A 27500-nucleotide genomic window follows, 5' to 3' on the forward strand; every position below is an offset into this window, starting at 1 on the left:
ATAAAAGAGGATATGACGAGAGGGCGAATTGACACCAGAGACTTAAAATAGATGAAGATTCCTCCGGATTGAAGGTGTATAGTTTTAGGGGGCGGTATCGAAAGCCGGCCGGTGGGCGGGACGTCTTATCGAGTGGGCGGGGCCGCTGATATCAAAGGGGCGGGGACCCAATGAGTGGTCTGTGCGCGGCCCCGCCTGTCGAGGCACCGGTAGTGTCCGACAGGCCACGTAGTGGTGAGCACGTCTTTTCACGCCTCTCCTGAAAGTACTTCCATCGGCTTTACTTCTCTCTCTCCCACTCCTTTTTCCCCGGGAGATCCGGGCACCGTGGACCCCCGGCCTTTGACCGCAAGTTCTCGACCTGGAAAACGCCTCGAGATACTCAAAAAGACCCTCCCGCATCAAATCTAATAAGGCAATCATTTTGTTCGCAAATTAAATCTCTATTTGGCTCTTTTACTCATCCCGGATTAACAAAATAACACCAAGTCTCTGCCATCAACACTTAAAGGGAATCGGGACTCCCCAGAAGCTAAAATCCGTTCAGTGCTTCTACGACCCAAAGACACATCTTGTTAAAAACTAAATTTTTAGATAAAATCCCACAAATTTTAAGGGGCCTAATCTGATGTGATACCCGATTCCCACCTCCTCAACTCGACGGTCGCATCTACCTCAGAAGAGTCAGCACGTGTGGGAATTTTTTTATTGCCTTCGGAGAACAGCCGAAACACCAACAATATGCTAAAGGTATAGTCAGCCGTAACATTTTCCGTTGGGACTATTATTTTTCAGAGATTAAATAAACATCGGAGATATTTACATCACTTAGCGTTGAGTGTCTCTGACGGATCACTTATCCTAGGAAGCCAAAGTTAACAAACTGTTAAAAAAATGATTTATTAGCTCAGTTCTAAGAATAAAAAAATATTCTTTACTGTGATGAGAATTTAGAGAAGAGAAAGAAGATATTTAAGAGGAAAAATCCTTAAAATTCAGCATTCGTAAGACAAAGTTTTTCATTAAATGCCTTTTGTATCACAAGGAACTGAAATGAACACTGAAGAAATTTAAACATACGAAACCAAGCGGAGGGAGAAATATTTGACATAAAATCGTGACATAGTAAAGTGATAAAAATTCATTCAATCTTTTCTAAGAATGGTGACAAAATTATAGACACAGAAATACAATTCAATCGTGCTATGGTGTAATACATAAATAAACTCATATATTATTCCCATTCTGAGAGACCAGATAAAGGGACCGGATGAAAGGGTAATTTCAAAATGATAAAGACAAGTGACAATCGCAATATGCAATAAGAAGTTGACATTACTTATATTCAAAATAATGCATAAATAAAACGCAGAGAAACCAAAAATGAAAGCAAATTGTAACCGTCAATAAAACAACCGAACTCAATCATTTCTGCTATACCAACTTTCATTTGGAAAATCTGGAAACTCGCTCGGTAAATATCCTAATTGAATTTACTATACGAAAACTCAGAACACAACAAAGTAAAAAATCAAAATATCGTTCAACAGAATAGTCGTCACCGAGAAAATTAATAAAAGATACATTTTGATCAGAAACGAAAACTGAAATAAAAGATAATTTTGAGACGAAGAACATAAAAAAAGTAAATAATAAAACTGGTCGTTGGACAAGTAGTTTTTCCACGAACAGACATTATTTGCCGGGATACCTTAGAAAGCAGAAATATCAAATTAGCTATTCAACGGAAGCATCGGTCTTGGAAAAACCGAACAGAGGGGAAAAAGAGTAATACAAAAAGAAGTACGGCAGAGGGAATAAGCTTCAAGAAAAGAGGGCGAGACCATTCACCCATACAACAGAGAGCGTGGAGAAGAGATACTACTACTACCAGTCTCGGGAACCTCAACTCGACTTCTCCCCAGTCTTCGCTCATTCCCCTCTCCTATACCTCCCCTCACTCTGCCTTTCCTCCTCTTTCCAATCCTGTATCAATCCTGTACCCGACGGCAGCAGATCCCATTGATACCATATAATTGCAGCTGATGGTCTGACGTAAGTTTCTTGACCGGCAAACTTCCTACGGCGCTGGTCAGATTTACAACTGGTCGAGACAGTGTCGCCCTTCGTTCTTTCTTATATTCTGTTGCATGCTGATTCAAAATATTAAGACACGGTTGACGTACACATACTTCAAAGGACAGACCGACCGTCTGATTGATATAAAAAGGTGTCGCAACGGCTAAGGTCATTGACGGCAAGAATAAATAATTTGGGTAACAAGGAGAAAAATTCTGATAAAGATTTTTTTTTTTCAAAGAAAAAATTCAAACATCAGAAAGTGTTACCACCAACCGGTACTTCACTTGACCGGAAGCGGGCGAACGGGAGGCAAAGAGCGAACGAAGATTTCAATTAACCTGTTTTTCCTCCTCGTTCTGCTTTCTCCTTCTTTCACCGGAAGAAGAGTATAGAGAAGTGAAAGACCAAAAAGAAATGAATTCATTTTTTTCAGAAGACATCCGGTGGTAATTACAAGGAAATCGTAGGACCTGGATCTATCGCGATTTAGCGACCTCCGAAAATTGCTGAACGGAATAAAATACATCCTATAAACGGATTAGATTCCTACAGAAAAATAATGGCGAATATCAACGCTTACGACGGCAAAACCTTAGTGGACCTAAACACTTTCAGTCACAGGTAAACTTCAGTTAAAAAGAGGAAACTGATGGGTTTATAAAATGTACATGAATACAATTAAAAAATCAACCTAAATCATTTCACTTCGAATTGTTGTAACTTGAAATAAAATCACACGTTTGATTTTGGAAAAAAAAAAAAAACAAGAATACTCCTTCAGTTAATACCCTACAGACCGCCTCAAAGAATTAACTTAGATGCAATTACTCTAATTGTGCCATATAAAGAATAAAAAATCTTGGTTAAAGCTGATTGTTTCATGCAATAAAATTCCTCAGAAATTTTTATCATCAGCCAAAAATCGCAAACTCAAAAAAAAAAACCCTGATACCAAACAACGGGACATAAATATAAAGAATTCTATAACAATTTTGGGAATTATAATAAAAAAATAATATTATTATTACATTTTCCAGTGAAACAGCGAACCTTCCAAAATATTCAAATATACAAAAAAATAGGTAATTGCAGTGTGAAGTGTGTATGTGCGTTTGTTTGTGTGTGTATTTAGTGCATTCTTGTCTCTGCAACGCCGTGCTCAAGGGATCGCCGTTGTCGGTCGAGTCGCAAAGCGGAGGGAGAGAGAGAGAGAGTGAGAGAGGGAGAGAGAGCGAGAACGACCGGGAGCTTATATTACATATGTATATTTCGGTTTTTCCTTCGGCGTTATCCATTTAGCCCCTCGGAGCATATCTGAAGGAGGAGGAGTTTCGGGAGGAAGGAGAAGTTCGAGAAGCGGATCTCGTATCACTCAGCGACTAAGGACAAATCTTCTGGTCAAATCTTCTTCATAAAAGGTAAGATTTTCTCTCTCTCTCTCTCTCTCTCTCTCTCTCTCTCTCTCTCTCTCTCTCTCTCTCTCTCTCTCTCTCTCATCCTTTTTCTCTTAATGACAGTCAGAAAGAACAGTCCCAAATTCAGATATTTCATATAATTCATTCTGAAAAAAGAAAAAATAATTTTCATATCTTCTTACAATCTGGGATAAATCTGAAGATCTTTCTGGTTCGTTAATATGCACCGGAAAAATAAAAACAAAATTATTTCATAATATCTTGACATTGCAGGGAATCACGCCAAGGACCCATCTGAAATCTACGTTGATTCTGTCACATGTCATAAACAAAAATGATTTCTTTATAACATAACTATCAAATGCAAATCCAAAGCTGTGACAACCTCAAAATCTATGTCAGTTACGTCACATACGCCGAGAAACTAAAATTCATTTCATAATGCCTACCTTACCCAGACTAATATCAACAGTAAACAACTCTACGATTAATCTTACTATCAAAATTTCCTTATCTGCAATCTGTACAGCTTTTTGCGTCTTAGTTTTTTCTTTTCTTTTCCAGAACGATACTTTAACACGTCATGTTAACAGTTTTTGAAACAGAATACAATTATATGTATACATGTACTTTCTGTGAGTCTAAAGTATGTTGTAGTTAGGTATAATCCATTGTTATATATATATGTGTATATTATATATATATATATATATATATATATATATATATATATATATATATATATATATATATATATATAAAGCATTTAAAGAAATAGATGTTAATCAAGCGCATACATTGTTACATGTATGTAAACAATGCACCAGTAAAAGAATTTTTTTTTTTTTGAAAGAGCAAAATATACCTATATCATACATATTTTCATTTTGACAAAAACTAGTTATAAACAAAAACTGAGAGAAAAAAAACAACCACAATAATCAGTAACAGTGCATCTGAAATATCTGTCTCTATTTCAAACGAGGTCACCGACAAATTAAAGAAAATCATCAAAACTATATCATTAGGTCATTACAACAATTTCATTAGTTTCACGTACAGTATTATTTTCCATTTCTGTTTGCACAGACAACTAAATGTTCTCTCTAGCAAATAAATAGAATGAAAATAAACGATATTAATGTCTAGCTATAAACAATCCTCAAAAAAGTATAAATTTCCGTAAGCTGATTAGTATCTGCAGCAGAACTAACGGGAATTAGTTTTCCAATAGACAATAAAAATTACACTACGTGTTAAGTATAAATTCGGCGTTGTTGGGACGCCAGCTCATGATAAAATTAATCAATATATGTGCACATTATATCAAGAAAAACGCACTTTAATTAAATGAAGCAAAATAAAACAAAACTTCGACAACTGAGCATCTTTGCTGGATTATTTTAAAAACAGTTTATACCATATATAAAATAAAACGAACAATAACACATGTTCCACCCAACTTCACTAAAGAATGTGTCGATAATGTCTTGAAGAACATCAAGTAATGAACTTTTATTCCTGTCTTGGAAGCAGAGGAATCGAACAACCTGGAGAGCCAAATTCTTAGGGGAGATGAATGACACATATTAGCAAATGCCTGAAATTGAAGATGTTTCAAGGGAAGGTTCATCTCTGAAATATGTATGATTAGGGACTCTGTAAATGCTTTTTGTAACCGAGTTTCTGCAAAGTGGCAAGAAGAGAGAGAGAGAGAGAGAGAGAGAGAGAGAGAGAGAGAGAGAGAGAGAGAGAGAGAGAGAGAGAACCACTAAAATGTAATGATTCAGGACACGGTTTCTGTTTCTATATCAAAACGTATTAAGCCTTGGCTGGAAAGAGATGTCCAGCTTTGAGTTAGTTAATAATTAACCTCTCTCTCTCTCTCTCTCTCTCTCTCTCTCTCTCTCTCTCTCTCTCTCTCTCTCTCTCATATATATATATATATATATATATATATATATATTTATATATATATATATACATATATAAATATATATATATATATATTTATTATATATATATATATATATATATATATATATATATATATATATATATGTATATATATAAAGAAATCCTACAAGTGGACGACTTTCAACAAAGAAAAGAAGACACCACACTAAAGGTCAACTACCTTCTGTAAGCTCGTAATCCCTCCACGGTGAATAAAGTCGAGATAAGACCTAGGACAGAAAAAGAACATTGCGAATAACGCTGGAAAACATTAATGTTGCTCTTTCCCTTCTACAACGGAAAATGTGTCATTGTAATTTCATTAGCAACAATTCAGAGTAAGTTACATTTCAATTACTTCAATGCACTCATAGCAAAATGGATTCCGGATGCAGAACCTTGTTCTTTCCAACATGATTATTCTTCTTCGTTTTACATGAATATGTTTTACAATAAAACGGGAAACTATTAAACCAAATTGAAATAAAAGTAGGTATCCATATTTGTCACAATACTATTTCCAGTTTTTTATTTTCAAAAAACAGGGATGGCCTCAGAGGGTAACAAGACAGCAGTCACTCACAGTTTCAAATAACCGCAGTGACACCTCCCCATTAGCACGTAACCCCACACTTCCTACCTTTAATCTCCGAACATATCGAACTGATTAATGTAGTAGTTTATAATGACGTTACGCCATCGAGAAGAATCAAAGTAAAATATACTCAATTTGTAAGAAATTAATTTGACGGTCATACCAAGTGTCTATTCCTTCACAAAGTCATCTCAGAAGGGCTAACATAACAAACCACATACACCGAAGTCTAATATCATATAAGGAGCTAGATCGAAAATTCAAATAAAAAAATCTAAAATCGAAGTTAATAAAAATAACTTGCTCAATATAAATCAAATGTCATTTGTCATGAGCCATCCACCATGCGTGGCAAGCGCAATACACATCGTAACTGTTAATTATTATTATTATTATTATTATTATTATTATTATTATTATTATTATTATTATTCAGACAAGCGAAACCAAGACAAGATCTACACGAAAAGCAAAATACGTAATACGCAGGACGACAAGAAAAACCAGCAAAGGTTCCCAACACTAGGCGATAAGCAGAGGAACAAAGTACGGGACAACGTTTGGGAATCCTAGCCCAGCACCGACCTCTGTAGTCGGACCCGGAAAATCCCGCCCGGTAACGAGATAATAAGCAGTGGAAGGATAAAATGACTCTTACACCAAATACAACTGGTAAAAAAAGATTCGATTATATCTACTCACAGGAAAAAACTCTTTTAAAAGGAAACACATTGTTGAAAGTGATCAGACTAACAAACACTGACACACATTATATATATATATATATATATATATATATATATATATATATATATATATATATATATATAATATATCTATATACATTCATATGCACACACACAAATATATACATATATATATATATATATATATATATATATATATATATATATATATATATATATATATATATATATATATATATATATATATATATATATATATATATATATATATATATATCGACAACTAACCTCAATCAGGTTCTTTGTAATATTTTTGGACCATTTAAAAATTCAGGTTTAAAATTGACAAGAGATTCCGACTATTACTGTAGTTACTATTATTAAATATATGCAAAACATCCCAAACAAGGTCTTGCCTTATTGCTCCCTTACATTGAACAGGAGACATATATATATATATATATATATATAATATATATATATATATATATATATATATATATATATATATATATATATAATCAGTAGAAATTACAATTCACAAAAATTTAAGATAACTAAAACACTTGCACAAGATTCTTCTTTCTTACATTATGTAGCTATTCGCTCTTCTTAAAACATTCTGTTCGTCCAGCAAATCAATAAATGAATAACAAAAATTGTTATAAACATTATTACATATATATGTATGTATGTATGTATGTATGTATGTATGTATGTATGTATGTATGTATGTATGTATGTATGTATGTATGTATGTGTATATATATATATATATAATATATATATATATATATAAATATATATTACAGAAAATAGAGAGAGAGAGAGAGAGTAATGTTACACATAAAATAATGGAATAAAACTCATCGCTCATTAGAAGAAAGTAAGAAACGTTGAATGCTATGCTCATAAATCACATTACGATAATATATGAAACATCATACTCGCCCTTAAGAGTAAAATGTAATGCCAAAACATTAAATGTAATCCGAGATAAGCCACCTCTCTCTCTCTCTTGTCTGATTATCTGTTTATACTGTACACACGTACATGTACACTGACCCTATGGATGCAATTAGCCGAAGTTGGAGTCGGGGCACGATGGTACGGCAATCAGTTTACAGTTCTAGGTCCATGGCTCACTTCAGGGTTACCGCTTACCAGTCCACACAGCCGCAAATGGGTACTAACGTCCGCTAATGCCAAGACCAAACCGGTGGGGATAGCAACCTCACTCATACAAAAATTGCTGAGAAGCCAGAAGGCCGTACACTTTTGTAGCCACATGGTCGAACCGGGGAACAAGTGTATGGTAAGAAAAAATATATGAATGCGTATTTATTTTTGCAAATATGTGTAGGCATATATATATACATACATACATATACTATATATATATATATATATATATATATATATATATATATATATATATATATATATATATATATATATATTATAGGATCAACAGATAACCAACGAATGAATGAATCATGTCATTTAAGATATGAAGCTGGGGCACTTTCAGCCATTCATCGCTTACAACAGTGAAAAGAGTTAACTGCTGTGACTGGATAGCAAGACACAGAGACCCAAAAATTAAATGAGATGAAGTACAATAATTTAATAACTAAACTGGGAGGAACCTCCCGAACTACTCTAAAAAGTAACAGTTAGAGGTGTTGGGCAGCAAGATGGAGGAAAGGCAGCTGGAACGGAGGCAAATGACGACTAAAAACTGGATGCATCCAGGGGTCGAAGAGACACTGCAAACATCCTCAGTCATGCTTATGGCGCACCGCGTGAAGTGCACTTGACGGCACTGACCCACTGCAGGGTAGCTAACCAACGTGCTCAGTGTATTTCCACGCTGAGTGAGGGACTCGATCCCTTTTCACGTTCGGGACACTACTCACTTTACGAGACCAAACAATCGATAAACCGAAACTGTCTCCGCCAAAGCCATTCATTATCATACCGAAAGACTTATTACGTATAGCCCTCAGCTCGATAATACGGAATATGAAATTGAGACACATCAAACAATACTAATGAAGGAAAGAGATTAACGAGGAGGAACTGTCGACAGAAAAGGAAAACTTATAGAGATCGCTCCCCGTCTCTGTCTGTCGGAAAAGTCAGCAAGAACACAACAAAGCCACCTCCTCCCTTTAACACCTTGCAGCAGTTACGGCTATAGGGAAAGAGCCCGCGCAGGCATTTCGCCGGTTTAATCTGGACCAACCAACTAACCTGAACATTCTCTAATTCCTTATCATACGAGAGAGAGAGAGAGAGAGAGAGAGAGAGAGAGAGAGAGAGAGAGAGAGAGAGAGGCTTCATATACAGGCAGTTCATTAACCTGGACTATCAGCCATAGTCCTTGATTTTGAGTATTCTACATTTCCGTCGGGAACTTGTAAAATATTTCAAACTACTGAAAGATAGGGGCTGCTCTTTAGTCTTTAGAGCAAGAGGTCTTGCTGCCTGCCACAAGGCCAGTTTTATTTAACAACAATAGCAACTCACTGTATTCTTTTTTTAATCTATACCCAGTGAAGAAACCTGACGAATTAACAGACACAGTTGTCAGATTCATTTCTTACAGGTCCTCGTTTTAAAATATCTCTCAACCATAACAGCGATGGGAAGAACTCAGGAAAACAAAAAACACAATATATATATATATATATATATATATATATATAATTTATATACACACACACATATATATATATAAATATAAGGGTGTGTGTATGTATGTAAGGAGAGAAAATGTGAAGTGACCCTTGGGAAATGTGTGTACTGCAGAAAATTATTAGATGAATTTAATAGATACCATCACAGAGCAGCGCTCTCCTCAAAATGAGATTTTAGATAAGTATCTTTCATACCAACGTAATCATGATTAAATATACATCAAGGCGGTAAGAGCGATACTTACGTAACTGATAAGGCATACGATTTCAAATTGAAATTTAAAAGAGAAAGCTTTTCATGGTGCTGTATTTAAAGTTTTTATAATGTTGGTTCTAAAACAGTTGATATAATTTTCAGTTACTTTGATATTTCATTATATTTCGAAAAATAAAATCAGTCCCAATTGGATCTTTGTTAAAACGAGGGAGCAAAGTCTTTATAATGATGCTTGAACGACGTAAATTCCTAAGGGAAGACGTTACATAAACGCATTAATCCTTTTTAGCAGAAAGCGCACTACAAAAAAGCGACAAAAAACGACTTCTTGAGAAAAAGCGGCAAAAGGAAAATTCCATGACGATCAAGAAAATTGTTGAGTAAAAATGAAAAAATATAATAACACAGCAAATCTTCTTAGCTAAGGATATGGAAAAATGAAAGCCAAAATAAACTTTGCGTAAGGAAACGACAAAAATACATGAAAATAAAATGGCACCACGAAAACCACAAGACAATCTTGACTCTCAATAAAAAGGACAAATGGAAACTCAAAAGACGAACATTAACAAAGAAGAAAATTATAAACATAGACCGCAAATATTTTATTCTATGAGGAGAAAGCAACAGAAAGAACATGCCGAGACTTATCTTGGGGTAAAGAAAAGAGACAAAAAGGAGCTCCCACATGAAGTAATTATATAACTGGAGAAGATAAGAATTTACAGTAGACAACAAAAAGCAATCTCCACACGACGAGAAATTAGACAACAAAAACTAGACATGACAGGATGCTATACAGAGAAAACAATGAAGCGAAATCCCAAGATGGTGAGATTTCACAACAAGAGTAGAAATCCCAACAAGGGAAGATTATATACCAAGAGTAGAAATCCCAACAAGGGGAGATTTCATAACATGAGCTGAAATCCCAACAAGGGGAGATTTCATAATAAGAGCTGAAATCCCAACAAGGGGAGATTTCATAATAAGAGCTGAAATCCCAACAAGGGCAGACTATATACCAAGAGTGGAAATTCCCACAAGGGGAGATTTCATAATAAGAGTTGAAATCCCAACAAGGGGAGATTATGCATCAAGAGTAAAAATCTCAACAGGGGGAGATTTCTTGCCAAGAGTAGAAATCCCAAATAGGGGAGGTTTCATAACAAGAGTAGAAACCCCAACAAGGAGAGATTTCATAACAAGAGTTGAAATCTCAGCAAGGGGTTTTCATAACAAGAGTAGAAATCCCAACAAGAGGAGATTTCATAGCAAGAGTTGAAATCCCAGCAAGGGGAGATTTCATAACAAGAGTAGAAACCCCAACAAGGGGAGATTTCATAACAAGAGCTGAAATCCCAGCAAGAGGAGTTTTCATAACAAGAGTAGAAATCCCAACAAGAGGAGATTTCATAACAAAAGCAGAAATCCCAACAAGGGGAGATTTCGTAACACATAACAAGAGCAGAAACCCCAACAAGGGGAGATTTCATAACAAGAGCAGAAATCCCAACAAGGGAAGATTTCATAACAAGAGCAGAAACCCCAACAAGGGGAAATTTCATAACAAGAGTTAAAATCCCAGTAAGGGAAGATTTCATAACAAGGACAAAATGAAATCCCTAAACGGCGAAATGTCATGACAAGAAAACCCCAAAAGTAAATCCCGCCAAGACGAGATTCTGTAGAGAAAACGACATAACAAAATCAACGAATCAATTTCGTCTAAGAGAAAACGAAAAAAAAAAAATCCAAAAATTAATTCTGATTCAAAGAAAAGGACAAAAAGAAACCCATAAAACATAATCTCGGGCAAATTAAGCTTAACATTACCACCTACAAATATTCTGCAGGCAGTCCATACTCTTTACACAAGCTTATAAAACTACAATCCTTTAAATGGAAGGCCATCAAGATAACGGCCGGTCCCATTAATATCCATTGCTCCAAAGCCAAGCTATCATTGACCCTCAGCCTAAAACAGGACAGGTTTATTAAGCGAATTTTTTTTATGCGTCGGCCGCGTTTCGTCTGATTTTGATCTACGCGTATCCAAGTTCGGATTTTCCTCTGATTTCATCAAAATATGTTTGTCCTCAGTCCAGACTTCCTTCCGACCTTATTCTACGTTTATCATAGGTCCAGACTTTCTTTTGGCTTTGCACTACATGTCTGACATTCATTTGATTTTCTGCTCAGTGTTATGCACCTTAACTTTTCTTTAGGATTTCAGCTAAATGAACTTAAGTCTAGAATTTATTTTGACTTTGTTCCGTATGATTAAGTCTGAACTTTATTTCTATTTTAATGAAGTCTGGACTTCATTAAAAGTCTTGACGCACTTCCGGCTTTCAATGCCCTGTATCTTGAGTCAGGATCTTTCGATTTCATTATACTTGCTTACTCCAAAACCGCTCTATTTTTTTCTCTTAATTTTTTTCCCTTTACACTTAGGCTCAGTACCGATGTCTATTCATGCATCACGTCACATCCGCATTAGATGAGAATTTCTTTAAAAATCTCTTTGTTCAGGAATAAGATTGTCATCCGGAACCTTGTAAGATGGTTTCGCGGCTATATTATTCTATAATGATGAACTCTCATCATCTTTATAAAGAACGGGAAATTAACGTGCCACTTGGAACGTTAAAAATCCAACATAGGAACGTTACGGAACTGCATTGCTTTCGGAAATTAAATGTCAGTTGACTTGCCAATGACACTGGAATTGGAGTATAAAATTTAGGCCAAAGACCAAACGCTGGGACTTACGAGGCCATTCAGCGCTGAAAGTGAAATTTATAGTTAAAAATTTTTAAAGGTGCGCAGGAGGAAAACCTCGCAGTTGCCCAATTAATCAGTTGTTAGGAGAGGTTGGAAAGTAAGACGGAAGAAAGAGAATATGAACGGAGTTGCAATCCTTCCTTCTTCTTTTAACGTGCTTGTTTTCCCATTTGTATGGGGTAAGCAAGGAGGTACAATAACGGGAATGAAATGGGTTGCAGCTAGGGGCTGAAGGGACGCTGCAAAGAACCTAAAGTAATGCCTACAGTACACTGATGCATTAACCCCCTAAAGGGACCACTGATATTACATTGTTTATTTAAACTGTGAACAGAAGCAGCGTCATAGAGCACGTTTCCAAAGATCTTTTAGCAACATGTTGCACAAACTATGTATCAAACATACAACATTTCAGATACAACTGAAGTCATGCACGTTCGTCAACATATACACAAGCACTACCATGCACGACTTCAGTCTACCCTTAGATATTTGGCTAAGCGGTGAGGAGTTCTTCAAGATGCTAAAAGATGCAAGAAAACGCGGTCGTGTAGCACCGCCTATATTCACACCCGAGATCAACCTAGTAATATTCGTGTCAAAGACTTATTTGCTCATGGAATTAGGTCACGCCCTACTGATATTTTATTTCTGAACGCAACGCAGTTCCGTAACGTCCCTTGGCCGGATTCCATAATATCCCCTCTGACACGTTAATTATTACAGCGATACCTATAAATCTGACAATGCCCATTAATCCAACACTGCCCATAATGGACATGCCCTTCTCTAACTGACATTTCAAAATTCCAGTACAAAGCAAAGAACTCTGACAAGGCGGTGTCATGCCCGGATTCAAGGGGAAGGTTAAGCAGAGTGGATTAAGAGGTCTTGTTGCAAAAAACTAATTATGGGTCTGATGTGAGCTGCAATGGTTCACAATTTGTTAAGCGTACGTTACCACTGGCGCAAAACTCGACTTTTGTTTTCTGGTCTAGTGTCCCTTTAAAACGTACTACTATTGCTGTCCCAAATGAATTCTGAAGCATTCTATCTCACGGCAGTTGATAAATTTCAGCGCTCATCTAGTAATAATGGTTTTGTGCACTAGCGGATCCAGAAAAATGTCATGGGGGGCACCAATTTCCATATTATACATATATACACATACATACATATATATACATATTTCTTGAACTGATTTTTATTTTTTCCCATTTTTATATTTATTTATGTTGTTACTATCTAAAACTTCAGTATTACTGTTTTATCATTATTTTTCACGGTGCAACCCCCCCCCGGCCCTGGATCAGCTAGTAGTTTTGCGTTACACAAATGCATCGTATCCACTCCCAAGCATACTTTCTGAAAATTTCCCGGACGCCAATTTCAAAAACTTTCACTAAAACGGAATTTGATTCATTCTTACTATTTCAACTCAACACAGCGTTTATCAAGGGAAACATGAGATAATTTTTAACCTGATATCAGCACATCTGAGTAAAGGCAAAGTGTCTTCTATGATTCACGTAAATAGCATTTCCTTAATTTTATTTATTTTAACATAGCTCTATAATAGAATTATAGTCTCCCAATTGATGGGTTCAATTGTTGCACTTATTACGAGACACATTAATGCTTCTTTTGATACATTTTAAATGACACTTCCTTTTGACACATTTTAAATGACACTTCCTTTTGACACATTTTAAATGACACTTCCTTTTGACACATTTTAAATGACACTTCCTCTTGACACGTTTTAAATGACACTTCCTTTTGACGCGTTTTAAATGACACTTCCTTTTAGACACGTTTTAAATGACACTTCTTTTTGACACATACAACGTGCTTCCATTCAACACGATTTATGGTTCAAAATTTATTTGAAATTTTTTCCGAAAAAATTACAAGTCTGACAACATTAATGCAAACTGAATTTTACTCATGTGAAGTGAAAGAGAAAAAGCGCAAGCCTCACGTTGCAATAATTTCTAAATGATATCTTAGACATTATAAAAAAAATGTTGTTTCAATGTTCTTTGCTGTACCAAGGAACTTGTAGTTTTTCCACGTCAACTGTCTTCAGTGAGGGAATGCAATATGCATTATATAATTCGCGTATTAATAGCTCAAACTGTTAATGAATGAAAAATAACTTTATTTAAGATTACTTCAACTTGCAACCTCGGAGTACTTTTCCCAAACGCATTTATAACCGCTTCCTAATTTCACAAATGGGGTTTTCATCCTGTGAAATCCTTTTTGGTCATGTTTATCACTTTTTGTCTTGCTCAGGAAGAATGTGTGTACCACAAAATTATTATTAAATGTTTGTGAAACATAATGCCCGCCGATGGCAAATTCTCATTTGACCTTTGCCTTTGATATGTGACCTTGACGTCACTCTGCATCCAGGATTCATTAATGGATTTTACGTCATTTATGAATATACATATACATATACATACACACACACACATATATATATATATATATAGTATATATATATATATATAGATTGTATATATATATATAATATATTAAATTATATATTTGACCTATATATCATATATATATATATATATATCTTTGGGTCTACCTCGTCTAGAAAAAAAGGTTAAATTCCTAACCTCTCATCATCCTGAACTTTATCGTTGGGCTCCTACAAAAAAATGATGAATCCCATCACGTACACATATGAAGTTGTCATTCAATATCTTCAAACATGTTTAGAGTTACAGTGTTTAGCGGACGGACGGACGGACATATGTGAGGACCGAAGAGAAAGACAGACACACAGACGGGCAGAAAGGTCATTAACCAAATACTCTCCAAAGGTACAAAAAGAGATGGACAGTCGATGACTCCCAGTTATCTGACCATGTATGGAAAGAATTAAAGAATAATATTTATTATTCATCAATGTCTCAATTATTCTAGTTATTTATCCGCATCCTCTTCCCGTCTTTTCATTTTTTTTTATATATAGAGACTAAAATATCGTAGATCCAGATCAGTTTCAACGACTGAACATAATATAATAACCTTTAAGTTAGAAATTAGATGATCTTTATTGAGGCCTCAAATTAACTAAATCTTTTTCCTTTATCGAAAGTAAACTTTCTTTTTTTATTAAAGCTACAGAAACCCGAAAGCGACTGAAAAAACAGTGTGTTAATGGTTGAGCAGACGAAGTCACTTAATGCTTTCCCGTACTGAATGTGAATTCCCTGTGCTTAAAGGCATTTATGGATAGTTTCAAGGGTTGCCAAAGCGTTTCCCACTGCAGAAAAAAAAAGTTGTTTTAGAGACCGAGACTGGAATAACAGCACTGACGCTGCAAGAGTTGGCATGAACCCTCCTTCTCATGTGATGGCAAACCCGGGTATCAAAATTGCAAAAAAATACATAAATAAATAAATAAATAAACTAATAAATAAATAAAAAGTTGCAGGTGAACTGTTTCCAGAGAATACAAAGGAAAACAAAGAATTCCATGTTCCATAAATGAATGTTAGGGACTGACCGAACTGGCTGACTCACGAGTTCCTGACTTCCGTTCACTCAGTATCTGTGGAAACACTAAACCTAATAAGGTTGATATATTGATTTATGCACTATGGTATTACAACGAATATGGTTGTTGGCCCCGAAAATGTTTCAATGGTCCATTCCTCATTTCACACCTGACATAAAATCTGGTGATACCTGCCGGTCTCAAAATCATCGTTCACAATACGCGGCAAAAGAAGGCCATATAAACAGATATTTAACCGGATATTACTGGTCCAGGTTTAAGCGACAGGTGTGATAAGGTCACAAATTTATGATTCCGGCATTCATTTCAAAACTTGGGTAAATGGATTACATATGCTAAGGAAAAAGAATTGCATGGACAAGATATACATACATACATACATAAATACATACATACATACATACACACACACATATATATATATAGTGTATGTCTACTACTGCAAGTTTACAAAAATGTATAAAGCAGAAAACGTATATTAATGCTGAAAAAATATTTGCAAATCACGCCTAACTAAAAAAGGATGATGTTCCTTGTATTATTTAGTCCACCATACAAATTTTGCTGATAAGGAGGGAATAATTAAAATTACAGGCACATACAAACACGCATATATTCATACAAACATTCATACATATATTCATACAAACAAACATGGGTCGATTAACGTTTGGTCTTTTAAAAAACTTTGACACACAAAATAACTATTTCTAAAACAGTAAATTTTAAAATTTTATCGTTTTTCAACATATTTTGAAAGAAAATAAACAGGATAAAGCCACATTAATTTTTCCATTGTCAATATCATTTTAGATACAGAAAAGTGGGAGCGCAGGTAATAATTGGTCAAAAAAAATACGCAAGTGAACAAGGATAAACAATAATAAAATTATGAAACTGGTTTACGTAAGCCAAAGCACCATAAAAAAAATGACATGCTTCTCATAATGAAGAAAATGATGCATTAACTAACAAAAATACAATCTAACAGAATATTTCAGTCACACCAAATTTTAAGATAATATTAACAACCAGATTATAACAGGAACAAAGCTATTCAATAAACTGATGAACAAAGAATAAGCATATATGTAAAAGTATATGTATCTAAGTATATATAAGTATTGCTTTTGTTGTTGTTTGTTTGTTTTCTTATTCTTTGTTTATATGTTCACTGAATTAGTTTTGCTCACGTTATATATACAGTATATATATATATATATATATATATATATATATATATATATATATATATATATATATATATATATATATATATATATATATATATATATATATATATATATATATATATATATATATATATATATATATATATATATATATATAGTATATATATATATCTCTCTCTCTCTCTCTCTCTCTCTCTCTCTCTATATATATATATATATATATATATATATATATATATATATATATATCTGGAGCAAAACTAATTCAATGAAAACATAAAACATAAACAAAGAATAAGAAAACAAACATACAAATAACAACAGCACAACCTAGATGCCTTCCTCACCAGACAGAAGAGACGTGCAGTACCTGAGCCTCTTTAAGAATTAGCCATTAAGATGACTTCGTTATGAAAAGGAAAACGGAAGTTTTAAGGCGCCCTGCACAAAGTTCTGATACAAAGTATAATAAAGAGTTTTCCTTTAGGAAATGCAGCTTCAACGCACTTTAAAAGAAAGCGGCTTTCTTCTTTTCTCTCTCTTTTTTTTTTTTTTTGTTATTACCTCGGGTTATCGTAAAATACCTCTCTCGCTCTTTCTACTTCAAGAGGTCGTCTCTGATGGTGTGGTTATTAGTCCACGTTTGTCATGTTTCATTTTGAATTAATTTTGGATGCAATCTTCTAATTGAGAATTTTGTATATATCAGCAAACAAGTTAAATTGAGGAATTTCGTATATATGATCAAACAAGTTAAATTGAGGAATTTTATATATATGCTCAACAAGTTAAATTGAGGAATTTTGTATAAATGATGCAACAAGTTAAAATGAGGAATTTTGCACATATGACCAAAAAGTTAAATTGAGGAATTTTGTAAAAACGATCAAACAAGTTAGATTGAGGTATTTTGTATATATGATTAAGCATCTTAAATTGAGGAATTCTGTATATATGATCAAACAAGTTAAATTGAGGAATTTTGTATATATGATCAAACAGGTTAAATTGAGGAATTTTGTATATATGATCAAACAGGTTAAATTGAGGAATTTTGTATATATGATCAAACAAGTTAAATTAGGGAATTTTGTATATATGATCAAACATGTTAAACTGAGGAATTTTGTACATACGATCAAACAAGTTAAATGGAGGAATTTAGTATACATGATCAAACAAGTTAAATTGAGGAATTTTGTATATATGATCAAAGGAGTTAAACTGAGGAATTTTGTGTATAAGACCAAACAAGTTAAATCGAGGAATTTTGTATATATGATAAAAAAGTTAAACTGAGGCATTCTGTAAATATGATCAAACAAGTTCAATTGAGGAATTTTGCATATATGATCAAACATGTCAAATTGAGGAATTCTGTATATATGATCAAACAAGTTAAATAGGAATGTTGTGTATATGATCAATCAAGTTAAATTGAAGAATTTTTTTGTATATATGATCAAACAAGTATGAAGATGTTAAGTACACAATCACGCAAACCAAAACATTTCCTCAGACAGGATCAAGGAAATTTACAGATACTCGAAACTTAATGAAACGCTTTTAAAGAGCTTCTCAATGTAACTGAACCAACTTAGAAAGAGTTAAGGAATGTTAAACTTGAATCTAACGTTTCAGTGGCTGTTTCTTTCCCTCTATAGTCAAACTCTGAACTTCCCTACCTACGTCAGTCCCCCCACCCCCTCAACCTCCCGCCCTTATAACCTGTCAAGAGGCCGATTTATCGCTTCCTTCAGGGTCAGCCCTACTCATCATCTTTCCCTCCTTTTTTTTATTTCTTGTCTTCTTTGGGACTGGACTGTATAAGGGTTCTAGGTTGCAGCGTCACATTGGTCCGCGGATAATAAACAAGTATAAAAATGCGCCGAAGTTTCTTCGGCGCAATCGAGTTTTCTGTACAGCCGCTACAACGTATAATCAACGCCACCGAAAATAGATCTATCTTTCGGTGGTCTCGGTATCATGCTCGATGAGCCGCGGCCCATAAAACTTTAACCACGACCCTGTGGTGGTCTATGCTATATCGTTGCCAGAAGCACGATTATGGGTAACTTTAACCTTAAATAAAATTTTAAAAATACGAGGCTATAGGGCTGCAATTTGGTATGTTTGACGATTGGAGGGTGGATGATCAACATACCAATTTACAGGCCCCTAGCCTCAATAGTTTTTAAGATCTGAGGGCGGACAGAAAAAAACGCGGACAGAAAAAGTGAGGACGGACAGACAAAGCCGGCATAACAGCTTTCTTTTACAGAAAACTAAAACCAATGTTTACGACTAGTCATTTTTTATAAGGTATTCCAAGGGATATTGGAACCTAAAATGTTTATGCAATATTTGAATACTGTAAAATATCCTTTGATTCTACACTTCAATTACTGTGCAAACAGGATAGGAAGCACACGCACACACATATATACAGCCATAGTTGTTCGCAAGTCTACCAATGAGCGAGAGCGCTGATACACATACTAATTAATTTCGTGACGACCCATTTGAACTATCAAATACTGTAAAGACCTGGACAAGTTCTTTTAACGAGAATAGTCGAATCTAATCAAGGCACTGACCACAGTGCACCCGTGGAAGGAAACCTTGAAAAGGTTTGCACGCGTAGTTTTCTGCTTACCGCTGACAATGCTTTCATTCATTTCTTCCTCAGTACTGTCAGAGATTACTACTGAAAGCAATCTCCTTCTAAGTACGCTTGATGTAATCACGACACAAAATACATACGTATATCTCTAGCTCAAGAGATAATGCATTCTTTCCAACTAAGAATCACTTTTTTTTTTTTTTAACTTAGTACGCAAAATTCTCCTGATTTTTTGTACAAGATCGCTCAGAAATCACATAATTCACCTTCAGTGTTTATTTGCGATAAAAACGTGCATTAAATCATTTAGACAGCAAATAACAGAGCGCTCCAAATCCAACGTGTTTATAATGCAAGTTTGTTGCTTTTCTTAGCCTGATGGTAAGCAACAACACTCGCATAAAGATATGACATCATAGGGATTCATTAAATTATCTTCGTGAAATTAAAGCAATTAAAACACACACCTAACAGAAATGTAAGAAACCAGTAACAGAAACAAATTGTTTTACAAAATCGAAGATCAGCACTGCTTACTAAGTGAAGTTATTTTCATTTTTCGTAGTTCCATATGTAAGGTTCCCCGTAGGGGGCGCCGTCAGCATCTTACGTGGTGCACTGTAGGCATTACTACAGGTTCTTTGCAGAGTCCCTTTGGCCCCTAGTTGCAGCCTCTTCCATTCCTTTTACCCTACCTCCGTTCATATTCTCTGTTTTCCATTTCGCTATCCACCCCTCTCAACAAATATTTCATAGTGCAACTGCGAGGATTTCCTCCTGTTACACCTTTCAGACCTACCTACTCTCGATTTCCTTTCCATCGCTGAATGACCTCATAGGTCCCAGTGCTTGGCCTTTGGCCTAAACTCTATTTTCAATTCAACTCATATGTGAGGTTGATATTGGTTAAACGTATATGAATTTTACTGCACACTGTAAATGTTATATCATAAACTTAATCATGTAAATAAATACTGTCATCTGGAAAAATAAGTATATCTTAGTTTAACCAGACCACTGGGCTGATTAACAGCTCTCCTAGGGCTGGCCCGAAGGATTAGATTTATTTTACGTGGCTAAGAACCAACTGGTTACCTAGCAACGCGACCTACAGCTTATTGTGGAATCCGAACCACATTATGACGAGAAATGAATTTCTATCACCAGAAACAAATTCCTCTAATTCTTCACTGGCCGGTCGGAGAGTCGAACGCTGGGCCAACAGCTGGAAAGCCCGCATTACTACACATCTGCAAGATTCATGTGTCAAACTGTCAAGATTCAAGCGCCACAATTTATATTACTGGCAAAATTCACGCGAAGATCAGCTGCCATTTGGCCGTTGGGAACTTGAATCAACTGCTTCATAGAATCAAGCTAAAAAGTAAACCAAACATTTTAGAAACAAGTAAAAGACTAATTATTCCTACATTTCCTAAAATGAACTGTTTCGCATTGTTATTTCATTAAGTTTTTCGTCTTATAAGAGAGCATTCCGTATTTCTAAGATTTTTTTTTTTAAAGTGCAATTGTAGCCACAAGGAAATTTCAGATCCCTTTGCTCACAGTGCAAATCGCCAGTATGGTTCATATGGTCGGTCATATGGTGACAGTTACAGTATCTAATATTTTAACTCTTATTTCTGTCTTCTACACCTACAACAATTACTACTTCAACCATGGCTATTGCTAAAAACGTTTGTAACGATTATATCTGAAAGAACTTCTTTACGAAGAGACGGTTTATGGTAACTAAACTTTTATAAATTGCACAAGAATGGTATTCATATTATTAGTAAAACCAGCTGTAATACTAGAGTTAATACTGCTAAATAATTATAAACATTTAAGGAAGCGCTTTATTTAGAATCACTTGGGGTCCTTTTTCGCTGCAATGAGCCAACATGTGTCACTTTCCATGAATGCAGCAAGTATCTGAAAGACACAAGGTTGGGTAACTCGTAAAATCTTGTCTATAGAGAAATATAATCTTTTGTACTGATTGTTAAGACAGTTTCCTAAAAAAAGTAACAGAACAAAAGATTTAAAATCTAACAACAAAAATAACAAGTAAAAAAATGCGCCGAAGTTTCTTCGGCGCAATCGAGTTTTCTGTACTGCGTATAACAGAACAAAAGATTTAAAATCTAACAACAAAAATGACAAGTAAAAAATGCGCAAGTTTCTTCCAGACCTCTGTACAGCGTATAATGCGTATGAAACTCTCAGCTACAGACCATGAAACTCTCAGCCGCGGCCCATGAAACTTTCAGCCACGGTCCAGTGGTGGTCTGTGATGTTGACACCTATAGCAGTGCCAGACGCACGATCATGGCTAACTTTAACCTTAAATACAATAAAGGCTACTGAGGCTAGAGGGCTATACAATTTGGTATGTTTGATGATTAGATGGTAGATGATCTACATACCAATTAGCAGCCCTCTAGCCTTGGTAGTTTTTAAGTGCGGACGGACATACAATTAGCCATCTCAGCAGTTTGCTTTTGCAGAAAACTAAAAATCTCAAGAACATAGAGGATTATGCTACTCGTGTTTTGTTATGGAATGCTGCCTTCCTTTCTCCGGAATTCTCAAGCCAGTAACGAAGCTGCTGTTTATAAAAATCGTCATTTTATAAACAACATTTGAGACGAATCAAACTGATTGATTAACCGACGTTGAAAAATTACGTTACCGTTTAATATGATAAAAGGCGCTGGAAGGAAAAGGAATTCTTTCCCTTTACATTACATTCATAATCACGTGACAAAAAGACGTTTATAATCTCTGCTGTTTGACAAGTATCAATTCTTCCGTTAGCTTAAAAAAAAAAGGGGGGGGGTACTTGCATTTGGTGAAAATATGATATAAACGAAACTGAAAAAACCAGCCTGGTTTTCGAAACTGAAAAAAACAAGCCTGGATTTTACCCAGTTTTTTTTTTTTTTTTTTTTGTAAAAGTGTCATTCAAAATGCTTTAGAAATGCCAGTATCATTCAAAGTACTTTAGAAGTGCCACGTAACAAAATGTTCTTATTGAATACGTCTTTACAAGTGCAATCGAAGCAAAACTAGAGTTTTATATATAAACAGTCGGATTTTCCTAGACATCACCGTCATCACAGCTTTACAGACGAAATAATAATAAAAAAGAATTCTCGATAATTTAAAGAGGAACTCCGATGCTGAGCGCACAACATTGTGGAGATAGAGTAGATAAATCAGAAGAATGAAAAGAAAATGTTTTTATTGTCTCTATCATCCGTCACTTTGTTCATGATCAATTTTCTTTTCTTATATTTTCTAATTCAGTAATATGATGATTAAGTAATACTGTAGTGAAAGCATAGGTGTCTAGTTAGTATGGAGTTACTTTAATGAATACTTACATCGTTATTATGCTTCAGTTTATGCAACTTATGTATGAATGTATATATACATGTGTGTTTATCTGCGTATATATACGTATGTATGTTTGTTTGTTTGTGTGTATAAATAATATATGTATATATATATATATATATATATATATATATATATATATATATATATATATATATATATATATATATATATATATATATATATAAAACCAGTTATCAAAATTCACATATCACTTCACCGGACAACAAAATTGGCCACAATATGTATTTTTTAAAAGACCAGAACTTCAATATAATTCTAACGTACTTCCAAAAAATTACGAAGGTATAGTTCAAGTCTTTGTTCAAGTCCATAAATGAGGGACAAAAAAAAAATATCTACTATAATCTCCTGAGTCTGTGCAATTCCTTGGGAAGATGAATAGCGAAGTGAAAAACTCATCAAAGAAGAGGAGTTTTTATCTTTCTACAATCGAACGACGACGGAAGAGGTTGAGCACCAGAAAGACCAATAACGAGAATTAGTATTTTAAAACATGATGTACCAATATCACGAAAGATTACGGTAACATAAGATAGGATCGAAACGGCAAGTATCGACCAAACCCGGAAAAAGGTACCTTCGTTCTGTGTCTCCGTATGGACGGGCCAGTGGTGAGACCAAGATCTAAAGAAAAGGTTGACCCCGGGTACGTCAACCGAAAGCCTCGACTTTAAGGGGTGCTACTTAACGTCCTGAAGCTCGGACCAAGGCACCTTTATTCTGCCCAGTTTATATATAAAGTAATTACATAGGGCAAAAAGTAGAAATGTATGGATATACGTTTGCGTTTTATATACGGACGAAAGCTCGGACCAAGGACCATTTATTCTGCCCAATTATTATATTTAATTACATAGAGTAGAAAGTAGAAATGTATGGATATACGTTTGCGTTTTATATGCGGACGATAATTCATAAGGCACATCTTTAATGTTCCTATAAAAAAAAAAAAGCCGGTATTTATATAAAAACAGAAGCTTTCCTTTGCGTTGTTCGGTGGGAAAGAAGATAATAGAAAAACAAAAACAAGCGACAGCATCAACACCTGAAAAGATTTCAGGCAATGCAAACCAACGTCAACGCTAATTTTTAAAAAATTCCAGGATTTGTACCCAGATCCAGGTCCATCTCAAAACGTAACCGAATCTTTCTTGCCCCACAGAGAAAATTACTTTGAAATCCATTTATAAATTTTAAAGATTTACTACTACAGATAGACACAGCAAGGGTAATACACAACCTCTTCCCAACTAAGAAGACGGAGGCGATAAATCTATCAACCACAGCAATCAAAAGGAAAAACATTCGCCTGCACATAATTTCCATGACTACACAAAAGAGGGTACTATTTTTTTTTTTTTTTTTTTGCATCCTCGCCTGCACATCGACGACAAAAAAAGCGCCACATCCAGCGTGTCTTCCAGCGATTCCTGGAACGTCCGGCCCTGGAATAAAAACAATCAATGGGAAAGGTGCGAGCCAATCCATAACATTTATTTTGTCACGCCCGACGGCCATGTCGATGGCTGGAACAAAGACCGGAGGAAAATCTAATACCAATAATGGATGTTTTAATTTAAGTGGCATGGAAGGATTCCTCGCGTCTGGAAGTGATATTTTACGGCGGACCTGTGAAGTGTTCATATTGTGCGATCACACGGCTTATGTTATTCATGAAAACAAGTCTAAAGGATTACAACAGTAGAGAGAGAGAGAGAGAGAGAGAGAGAGAGAGAGAGATTTCGTTCTGTTGGCATACGGAAGTATACGTTTGTGGGATAAAGGAGCACAGCCACAAAAAACAATTTCTAAAATTTCCTATTCCGGAGCATGTTAAAAAAAGGAGCATCAATTTTCCTTCCACGCAGCGCAGGTATAGAAAGAATACCCTTCGGGATTAATTCAAGATATTTTTTATATTCAATTTTTTCTTGTCTCTAGTGCCCGTTCTGTCAACCAATGAACTAAAAAAAAAAAAAAAACTAACTTCGGCGAAATCAAGTTTTCTGTACAGCGTATAATCAAGGTCACCGAAAATAGATCTATCTTTCGGTGGTCTCGGTATAATGTTGCATGAGCCGCGGCCTATATCGTTGCCGGATGCACGATTATGGCTAACTTTAATAACCTTGAATAAAAAAAAAGGCTACGAAGGCTAGAGGGCTGCAATTTGGTATGTTTGAAGACTGGAGGGTGGATGATCAACATACCAATTTGCAGCCCTCTAACCTTAGTAGTTTTTAAGATCTGAGGGCAGACAGAAAAAAATGTGGGACAGAATAAAGCGTGGACGGACAGACGAAGCCGGCACAATAGTTTTCTTTTACAGAAAACTAAAAAAAAAATCAGTGACCGTAGCCCATGAAGTGGAAGAAACAAGAACCATAATTCACAGTAGTTTGCTTCAAATCTCTTTACATATTTACAAAACCATAATTTACGAAAATACCAAATAAAAAAAATGGAAGAAATTTGTATTTTCCTAACATACGAGCCTACACTTTCATATATGGAGTATTCCCTGCGCTTCGCTATGCTCGGCTGTTTCTAGACAACCAGAATAACCGCTGTTTCCCTTTGTTTACTTCAAGTCTGTCAGTGAGAAATTCCTGCATTATGAATAATAAGGATAATGTGATATTCAATGTCATCGTCAAAGATAAAAGTTGCTTAAACCCAAACTTCTATAAAAAATTCATTAATCCTTTTTCAAGACAAAAACATCTAAGATACATAGTATTTTGATTTCTTGATTTTCTACCTATCTTTGCTTGTTCATTACATCTATATTTTCTATATTTTTTTTATCTTCAATTTATGACAGTAATAATAATAACTGGCTTACGCTGATACCATCAAAGAAGATTTCGGGTAGAATACTGAGCTGTTAATGAACACGATGATATTAACGTATTTACAATAACAGAAAGATCACATTATACTTTCTATGTCAAATATATCGCTCCCAGTAGTACCGACGGAGAGTGATGTTTTAGTTGTAGTGCAAAATGAGCGTATTTTTCCCTGTATTTATTTATTTATTTATTATTATTATTTTTTTTGAAGTGCACTCTGCGTATGACGGACGCTTTTCTTGACGAGCTGTTGTCAGCATCGCCGTGTCTTGTCGCATTAGGCGTTGTTCAGTCACGCCTCGCGACCTAGCAAATATCGACTTTCACGTCAACATCACAACCTGTTGCTAATTAGCGAGTCTGTCCACGGGGGACGCGATTAAACGGCGCTACACGAGGCCCGTTTTTACGCGGCGTCTTGACACAGCCTCGAAATGCGTACATAAGCGAAAGAATAAATACGAACGAATGCGTATACGCTGAACGAACGTGTAAGCATTAAACGAAAGCGTGTAGGTTAAAGTAGACTCACATACCAAACGAATTCGTAAAGTTAAAGGAATAATTTCACAAAACGAATACGTACATTTGACAGAGAGGATACATATCAGCGAATGCCTGCGTATTAAACAAATGCGTACATGTTGAACCAGATTTACACATCAAACGAATCCGTGCAGATGAACGAGTGAGTTCAGATAAAACGAATGGGTATTTCTGAGCGAATGAGCACACATTAGACGAAGCGAACATATTAAATTAATTAGCACATTTGAACGAACGACAAAATTCGATTCAGCTCCGCGTTCGTTTCCACGAGTCTTCAAAGCGCTGTTTATGTTATTGGGATGCATGTTATTAACTTGAAACACGCGTTGATTAAAGGTTAATAGCACGTGTGTTTACCGGTGCGACGTAGTATTAGTTTTGATCTTAGAAAAGATGCCTTCTAAATGCATCAAATCATCGCGATTGGAAAACCAATCGGTATATTTTAAATATATACAAAATAGTCCGAGACTGAATGAAAGTCTGATGATGAGATGTAGGAGGTTCAGCAAAAGAAAACGATTAGCTTCACTTCCTGGCAGAGGATATGAATCACTTTAGAATGGAGGAATGAATTTATGAAGAAAACACGGAATGGCAGAGAGCAGTCAGAACCATAATATATACAAATACTTCTGCGAATGACACAAGCATATAATAATATATAAACGTGTTCATGATGCATGTCTACTCTAATCTCTCTCTCTCTCTTACACAAACACACACACACACACACACACACAAGGGAGAGAGAGAGACGGAGAGAAAGAGAGGAACAAAAACAAACGAGGAAGTGTCAGTGTCAAATTACCGTCTGAAGACATTCTTTCAACAGATTTCTCACTGCTCATG

At 35.2% G+C, this 27500-nt stretch overlaps 1 protein-coding gene across 4 annotated transcripts in view; it reads left to right on the top strand.

Moving 5' to 3' along the window:
* The first annotated feature begins 69 nt into the window (after nucleotides 1-69).
* Nucleotides 70-27500, top strand: part of LOC136828316 (protein amalgam-like) — a 453878-nt gene continuing 426447 nt past the window's right edge. For 3 of the 4 annotated variants that reach the window (XM_067086187.1, XM_067086189.1, XM_067086190.1), the window contains exon 1: nucleotides 70-3500. The gene's annotated coding sequence lies outside the window, so the exon portion shown is untranslated. The remainder of the gene's footprint in view (nucleotides 3501-27500) is intronic. The other variant, XM_067086188.1, reaches the window with a different exon arrangement.

This window comes from Macrobrachium rosenbergii, chromosome 42 (genome assembly GCF_040412425.1).
Source record: "Macrobrachium rosenbergii isolate ZJJX-2024 chromosome 42, ASM4041242v1, whole genome shotgun sequence".
In the NCBI taxonomy this organism is placed as follows: domain Eukaryota; kingdom Metazoa; phylum Arthropoda; class Malacostraca; order Decapoda; family Palaemonidae; genus Macrobrachium; species Macrobrachium rosenbergii.